Here is a 9,174-nt window from a genome sequence, read left to right as displayed (position 1 = left end):
ATATATATAATATATATATAAATATTTAATAATATATTTATATATATATTATTAATATTTAACAATATTTATGTATTATTCACTTTTCCTCACAGCTGATTCACAAATTTCCTTGCAAATACGCTTCGTTATTGTTGATACGAGATCGAAAGATAAAAAGAGAGAGCGGAATGATAAAACGAGATCTTGATTTCAGATATCCGAAGAGAAAGCAAGTTTTTGAGTTGACGAGAAATTAAAATCCTCTCCGTACTGGATAGATCTATGATTCGTTTAAGTTAAAAAAAAAAAAAGAAAAAAAACATGAAGACTGATCAATCAATTAACGTTGCAGATTTGAGTGAAACTTCCGTCGCTTCATCGAAAGCAATCGCAACATTTTTGATTACACACAACCGATTTGGCGAAAGAAGATCGACGAGAACTTATTGAACAAACGACAAGCAATGTCCGATGTGCCGTTTTTCCATTCGGAAATGCGATAAATCGCGTTCAAACAAGATGGAAGAGTAAGATTTATAGATCGACGATATACCGGGTGTCTCGGAAATTTTGTTCGCGAAATCATGAGTTCTGGAAAATCCATGTTTTCTCCGTACGTGCATACAGAGAGATATATGTAATAATTTTAACGCAAAAACACATCTCTTTCGAAAGTAAGTTACAATACCACTGTTAAAAGTAATCTAATCTACAATGTGTGACTCATGTCGAGGAAGCCGCAAGGTAAGAGAAAGCGCGGATGGATAGCGTTCCCCGACACACCCTGTACAGGTGGACTTTCTAAAACACAAATTTGCGTTGTAAAGCGTATACGGATATCGCGCTTTGCGGAAATCTTTTTTTTCTTTTTTTTTACAAAGACTGAGAAAGTTCCGAACGTATATAAAATTGTCCGAGGCGAGGAGACGCGATCGTCGCGACGATCGTTCGCGACAAAGGGAGACCCCCCCAGGACGGATTTGCTATCGTGTACACATTAATTGTTCATACGAACGCCCGGTGACAATGCAGCAAACTCTTCCCACCATCGCTTCGCAGAAACGGCTTTGTAATGGGGTCTCTCCGTTTCTTTTCCTGTGATTACACGACGCGATCGACGATATCGCGTTGGGAATTTTCCGGATGACTGTAGAACAGTATAAAATGGTTCTCGACCTTTTTTTTTTTTTTCAGATATATTCTCCAAGTAAAAGTTTTTTTTTTAACACACAAAACTTCACAGAGAACAATATAAAAAAAAAATGGAATATTTAAATTAATAAATATTTAAAAGTTCGAAATATAAAATGCAAATTCGAACGCGATATGTTACGCGGATCGTTGTTGAACCACCGCACAGAAGAAGGCGCGGTTACTTCTCTCCCGTATGCAAAAAAAAAAAAAAAACTGCTCCAATAAATTTCCTTTGCCGGTTAAATGCGCCGGCGTAACCGGGAGCGATCACCCACGGTAATGCGGTAGTTTTTTTTTTTTTTGAGAGAGACTAAAACTCGCACAACGAACGAAACCACGACACTGGCACATAAATTTCCACCGATCGTTCCCGAGCGCTATCAGCAGCGTGTCACACATATACGCGACGGCGTGTCGAACACGCACACGCGCACGTCGATATACGAACGAATTTTTGCACTCGCACGGAGCCTTGCCCCCCCCCAAAAAAAAATGACACACAAAAGCTAGTAAGTAAGTCGCACCTTTTTTTTTCTCTTCCTCTCTGTCTTTCGGTCAAAAAATGTCGATCACGTAAAAAACGAAAGAGAGACTAGACGACAGCCGGTTAAGCGAGGAACTGAGGATCCATTTCTCGAGTGACGGCGATAAGCGCTCGGGGACCGGCTCCGACTTCGTTACGCCGCTTATCTCAGAAGTAGATACTGATAAGCGATAGAGTGTATGTGTGTGTGTGTGTGTATTTACCTTCTAATACACTTCGGACGACCACCGCAACGAGAATCCCGCGCAACAAACGTACATATGTACGTTACGAAGAAACAAACGCACAAAATCGCAAAGCGATAAGAGAAATTGAAGAACGCCCGTTGCGCTTTACTGAAGCGTAAAAAAAAAAAAAAAAAAAAANAAAANNNAAAAAAAAAAAAAAAAAAAGCAACACGAGCAAAACAAGCAATAAAATTTTTTATATCACTTTCTTGCCACGTAGCGAAACGCAATAAGATACCGGACGGCGTTTACAATCAACTTGATTCGTGGAATATAACACCGCGAAAAGTTCCTTAAGGCACGCGGCCGAGTCATCCCCCGAACGATTTATGCCGATCGAAACACGTTTTCTTCCGAGATCGCGCACGCTCCGGCTTTACACTCCACCTGTTTCGCGGTACGAATTTAGCACCTTAGAGTTTCCGAACTGTCACAAAGCAGATTCGAAGTGATTCTGGACATTCGCCAGGAACGACTTTTCGTTCAGGCATAATGTCAGTGTCAGCGTGTAAGAGCGAGCGAACGAGTGTGTGTGAGAGAGAGAGAGAGAGAAAAAGAAAAAAGAAAACACACAGAAGTTGATTAATCACTAAACGACATCACACTACAGATATAAACCTACACGTTGCATTATTTATTTCTTGTGAAAATGTCCAAAGAAACGTGTCCTTAGTAGAGGTGCTCTGTGTGTGTGAGAGTACCGGCAAAAAAAACGTTAACAAAGGATTCTGATTTGTTATGCAAATTAAAAGATGTATGGGAACACGCGATTACCAGAAGATAAAAAGCACTTTGAATATACAAAGTAGAGACTCGTGACGTTCTATCTATCTTGTTCATTTTATATATATATAATACACGCGCGCGCGCACGCACGCACATGCCCACGCACACACACATTAATATACTATATATATATAATATTAAATGTGTATATATATACACACACGCACAATGCATATATGTGTGTGGGCATACGATAAAAACCATGTTTTAAATTGTTTTTTTGGGGGGAGGGGATTTCTTTTTTCATAAGTTAATTAATTTGCACTGCGGTTTGCGATATAAAAATTGACGAGCGTGAATGCACGTACGTGGCGTGTCAAAGTGGCGGTGCAGCATTGTTCGAAAGGTTTTCGCGTGCGACACGCAACGCCGCACTGCCACCACGTCGCGCCGTAGCAATACCAGTCAGAGGATTTCGTTAGAGGGCAGAAAAAAAAGAAGAAAAAAAAAAACAACAAAATGACCGGCTTCGTCGGCAAATGAGGATTTGCGGTCGAGAAAGCAAGAGGGGTATAAAAGACGTGGCCGAGTGCGAGTTAAGAATGTGAAGAGACACTCCAGGAGATAATAAACTTCGCGACGCAACTTCATAACGACGCGATTAAAGCAAAAGCGTTTCAAATTTGTGTGAAGTTTGTATTCTCGAGAAAAGAAAAAAAAAATAAAATAAAATAAATACCTTCACGCGATGTAATGAATTGAGTAAAGCAGCTCGGATGCGCACAAATGACACATCAATACGCGTTGGCGAGAAAATCGCGCCGCTCTCTTATCCGCGTGTACGAACGCGTGTACGCGCGGCGAAGGATGCGCTTCCGCGAGACACCCACGCGCGCGATAATTCTCGCCACTTTACAAAATGTCCTTTATGGAGCAAAATCGTTGCGAGAAGGCGTAGTCATTCGTCGTCGTCGCACTTTTAGTCGTTGGAAAAGCCGCCCGGAACGCCGCCCGGATGGGAGCATCTTTATTTCCGGCTGGGTCGGATGTGAAATGGGAGTTCTAAAAAAACGTCGAACCCCCCATTTCCCGAGCAAACACACTATCGATCTCGTTAAATCGTAGGAAGCGTCACAGGACGAAAAACAAAAAAAAGCCCTTTCAATTATTACGCAACGCGTTTTTGCGTGCTACAATTATATACGTCGTGTAGAAATAACACGGCTCTTGGCGGCTGCGCCGTTCTGTCGTGTCGTGACAAGTGCCCGGACGCGTAAGACAGAAAAAACCAAATGTCTCGAAATAGAAAAAAAAAAAAAAAAAAAACTATATTGAAAAAGCAACAACGAGATAAAAATATTTCTCGTTAGTTTTTTTTTTTTTATTTTTGTTTTGTTGTTAATTCCAATGCCGTTTCCATTTACGCGTTATTGTTCCACTTGCGAGAGAATTTGACGATAATATCAATAAGCGCTGTGTGTTTCGACGATAACGCACCGTAATATCAATATACGTTATTATAAAATTACCCGTATGTGTGTTCGTTTGTTTGTTTGTTTGTTCTTTTTCGGAATGAAAGTAAAACTGCGAGATTTAGCGCTTACTGCGCGCGCTGTGATGCGCGACTCGAGCGATAGAGTTGGTCTTCTTCGTTGTTCTTCGACAAAAAAAGCGGCCGCGCGATCAACGAAGAAACACGTTATCGAGAACGGACAAAAAAAAAAAGAAATTAACACACACGAGAGAATTTGCCCGCGGAAAACTCAAACTTCGATTTAATTGCGCCGTCGAAAATCTTTAACGGTAATTGCTCGGTGTTTCTTCTACGAGATATGAATTGTTTTTTTTGTTTGTTGAAAAACGCTTTGCGTGTCAAGGCAACGGCGTTGCTCAACACCGAGAGATGCCATCAACGAGAACGTTTATGCGTGAAAAACGCGAAGGGTATCTGTTTTTTTTTTTTTTTTTTCTGCGAGAATTGTACAGGTTCAGCGTTTGCGCAGCGAGCGTTTCACACTGCGACCGAACTCGCGTTTAAATAGCGAAAAATCATTCGATTTCTTGCGATTGCGCGCGAGATAGAATCGCGCGAAGTTCTCGTAACAGAAGTTGCGCGCATCGCGCACGCACATTCTCGCCTTGGTTAAAGAAATTCCACTTTGCCGCATTCCTCGCGAAGATAATCGAAATGTCACTTGACGCGCGAACCGGGAAATATTGCCACTACTGCGATACGTACACGCGCATAATTGTGCAAGAATGTCAACCATTTGCCGCCAATTATGTAAAAACTTGCAGTGAATAATATATCAATCTTTCTCGAATCGTCACTGTCGTTCTGCGCAGTCTGTCAAAGAAGAACGTGATCAGTTTACAGAAAAATTTATCATACAAAAAAAAAAAAATAAAAAAATAAAATAAAACATGTAACTACATCCATTCTCGATTGTACGTGCGTGAAACTAAAATGCTTTTGTATTAACGCGTTCAGTTGTCATTGTTGTCAATAATTGCCTAACATCTTGAGATACAAGTGCAAGAATAAGGTCAGCGGAAAGACGTAAACTTCAAAGATATCAGGTAATTGTTGACAATAGAACACATTATTAATATTCAAACATTTTGATCTTTTCCTCTCTCTCTCTCTCTCTCTCTTTCACACACACACACAAATCGAGTAAAATAAATACATGTGTTTTCAGTTTTATGTAATATAAATTTTTCTACGCAACATTTTGGATGGTCATAGGAGCCTCACGCTGGTTGTTTGTCGCATAAAATTTTGCGCAATATTTTAAAATTAGTTAGAGGAGTAAACGAGGATATCTCTCATATACGTGATGCAAGTTCAGCATCCTGTATGAATTTAGAAATTGCATTTTCATTTCGAATTCACGCAAAACTTTACAAAAGTAAAGTATAATTATAAAATATATATGAGCCGTTGTTTTTTTGAAAGTGATATAAGTCCATTTTTTTTGTGTTATTATAAATATAAAAAAAAGGACATCTATGTCTCACTAAAACTATCACTAACTTATTTTTTTTTTTTGAATCAATTAGCAGGGCAATAATGAGCCATGGCAGGATGTTGTGCCGTAGAAAAAATTGAAAAATGCAATTGAGACGTTTCGACTTTATTTTTTAAGTCCTTATCAATATAAAATTATTTTACAATCAATTATATATTGTAAATACTGGGTTAACAGTGATTGTAAAATAATTTTATATTGTAAAATAATTTTAGATCGATAAGGACTTAAAAAAATAAAGTCGAAACGTCTCGATTACATTTTTCAATTTTTTCTACGGCACAACATCCTGCCATGGATCATTATTGCCCTGCTAATTGATTCTATTTATTGGAGTTACCAAAAGGAGCCGGAGGTCACACCTCATTTATCACTTATTTTTTTTTTTTCAAAAATGGACTTAACCACTTTAAAAAAAAAATGCTCATATATTTATTACGCAACAACCAATCGGCGTAAGGCTCCTATGATGTCATTCAAAATTTCGCTTAGTTTGTAATTAAAAGAGCCTAAAACTCATTTATTACAAATTAATAAATTTTTCAATAAATTTCATAAATTAAACTGGTCACGTTCTTCTTCGACAGATTATATAAGTGTCGCAGTCACTTGATTTCCCGAGGTTCACGTTCTAAAATGCTACCTCGGTTACCAAAAACTATAATATACGTAACGTGTGAAAAATATATAATATTTTCGTAAGGGTAGAAATAATAGAACGTATCTCCGACGACTTTGTAAGCGCTCTCGTTGTGACAACACACAGGGAGGAAGGAAAGGATCGACGAAAACATCACACGGCGATGTTTTTTTTTTTTCGGTGCAATAGAGAATTCTATTATCGAACGCGCGTGTGACAAACACAAACCAAACACACTGTATAAACGCGCGCCGACGCTTTTGTCAACCGGGAAAGAGGGCTCGAACAAATCGAGTAAACGAGCGAGTAATTACAGATGTGACAATTGAATTCACACGAGACGAAAATCCGTCTTGTGCGTCGCAGGAAAAAGGGAACGGAAGACCCGCAATAAAGCAGCAGGTAGCCGTTGTTGCTGTTTTGACGACTATGTTGCGGTTTTCCTACCGACGCAAACTTGTGGACGATTTTTATCAATTGCAATTATATTACAACCTTTCACAGAAGGTCTCATATAATAATATAATAATAATCAATTAATCAATTAATAATAATAATATAATATCAGGTCTACCGGAAAGTTCTCTGTCCGTTTTTGGAATAAAACAAAATACAATATTTTTCTGAATTTTTCAAAAATGGAATATAACAAATTGCCCTCACGCTGGCAAGAAATCATTAATAATATAATGGCAATTATATATTATTTAATAAAGTTTATTGACGGTAAGAAAAATTTGTATTTTGTTTTATTCCAAAAACGGACAGAACTTTCCGGTAGACCTAATAACAATCAATTAATCAATTAATAATAATAATATAATAATCAATTAATATAATAATCAATTATATATAATAATCAATTAATCAATCATATAATAATAATAATTATAAAACAGGAAATGTATAATGGCCATTTGAGGCAAAAACACTGGTGATAACGTGTGTATGATAGATGCATTACTTTATTCAAGCAGGTAACATATAGAACGTTTTCGGCCTTAGATTAGGCCTTTATCAATATATATATATATATAAATATGATGTTCTTCAATTAAAACTTATACAAGTCACATGATTACAATATAGAAATATTAAAGTAACTGTTACATAACATCATATTTATATATATATATATATATTGATAAAGGCCTAATCTAAGGCCGAAAACGTTCTATATGTTACCTGCTTGAATAAAGTAATGCATCTATCATACACACGTTATCACCAGTGTTTTTGCTTCAAATGGCCATTATACATTTCCTGTTTTATAAGAATTTATTGAAGCTTACTACACTCCTCTCTATTCAATAATAATAATATTCAATTAATAAATTTATCCTCTGATCAATGAATCGATTCCGATTGTTTCGGATACACGCGACACGTTTGACACCACTTTTATGACGCGGAACGAACGTGTAACTCGCTCCGTTTTTTTTTTTTCTGTTGCTTCCCTGTACACCTCCCCCTCGCCCCGTTTTGCATTTTATTTTTTGATCAAAGCCGCATCGTCGTCGCTTGGAAAAAGCGCAACCGGGTGATGATATAGAAAAACAAACTTCTCTTTGTTTCGCGCTGTTTTCCGCGCGAAAAAAACGAACGGGTATTTTGAATCGCAGATTGCGTGTTATCTTCCCCGGGAATAATAAGCGTTTAATCAAACTTTCCCCGCGAGCCGAATCCCGCAATTAAACCCGCCATTGATGTATGTCGGGGGTCGTCCCGACGGGCGCGATAAACCCGAGACTTCTCTTGGCGTCTCTTTTTTTTTTCGTTCGTTCGAGAGAGAGTAACTCGTCATTTTTCGATTGCATCTTCTCTCGGACTCGATTGCGCCAACAACTCTCTTCGCTTGATTTAACGCTTCTCACGAGATTAACTCGGTCTCTCCACGCCTACAGACTCTCTTTCTCTCTTTGTTTTTTTTTTTTTTTACCGCGATACAAGAACGTACTCCACCTTCAAACGTTGTCGCAACCAAAAAATAGAAACTTTAGTCTAATGGATTTTTTTTTTTTCAAAGAGTAATATAAATTTTGATTAAAGGGAGATTATTACGCGAGGTAATAGATATTGATCGCGATGACCGAGATTTGTTATTCAAATTAATGAAAAATGCCGTGAATGAATTTAAAATGATAATTTATGTTAAACGTGTGCGTGTCTCGGACTTCACATTGAAAAACAGATCGGTGATAATATAAACTTGGAATGTTGTTGGTTTGCGCGCGGATGACCATGATTAACGCTAATGCAATCGAAGAACGATCGAGATAATTCTCCTTTCCCCTCGAGCTAAAGTTAAACAAAATCGCGCCACGGTATCGCCCGTGATGTTGAGTCAACGAGCAAGTAATGCTCCATTAAACGCACAAGTGACAAATAGGATTTTTTTTTCTCACGTAATTCGCGTAACGATCGCCGCTAAAAAAAAAAAAAAAAAACTCGACGTGAAATCGATCTTCGCGAATTATGCGTGCGTGTCAATATACTGAGGTATCAAGCGAAGCGTATAATTTCCAATTAATACAGTTACACACACGGGAGGGAGGGGATCTTCTCTCAAACGGCCTTCCTTCGTGCATCCGATAGATGACGATCCCTGATAATCGACCGGTGTCAGATCAATCGAGCGCAATGAGCTAATTTATGTACTTGATACGTGTATATCGTGCCTGATTGTATTCAATATAGCAACGTTCTCTCTCACCGTAATTTGCCATAAAAATACAATGGCACGTTTCTCATGTAACATATAATACTTCATATGCACATATATATAATTCTATATATATATAAATTCTATATATACATATATATATATAT

The 9,174-nt window shown here is 37.9% G+C and overlaps 1 protein-coding gene across 11 annotated transcripts in view; it reads right to left on the bottom strand.

Moving 5' to 3' along the window:
* The window catches only part of LOC109859243 (serine/threonine-protein kinase MARK2-like), a 102,263-nt gene that overhangs the window by 31,648 nt on the left and 61,441 nt on the right, over nt 1-9,174 (bottom strand). For 5 of the 11 annotated variants that reach the window (XM_020437275.1, XM_020437282.1, XM_020437281.1 and 2 more), the window contains exon 1: nt 1,701-1,818. The exons of 3 other annotated variants lie outside the window; for them this stretch is intronic. The gene's annotated coding sequence lies outside the window, so the exon portion shown is untranslated. Of the gene's footprint in view, nt 1-997; nt 1,164-1,700; nt 1,820-9,174 lie in introns of those variants that run through there. 3 more of the 11 variants (XM_020437286.1, XM_020437284.1, XM_020437277.1) reach the window with 3 other exon arrangements.

Source organism: Pseudomyrmex gracilis, unplaced genomic scaffold, assembly GCF_002006095.1.
Source record: "Pseudomyrmex gracilis isolate BER0280 unplaced genomic scaffold, ASM200609v1 scaffold_250, whole genome shotgun sequence".
NCBI classification, from domain to species: domain Eukaryota; kingdom Metazoa; phylum Arthropoda; class Insecta; order Hymenoptera; family Formicidae; genus Pseudomyrmex; species Pseudomyrmex gracilis.
This window is presented reverse-complemented; position numbering and strand designations above follow the sequence as displayed.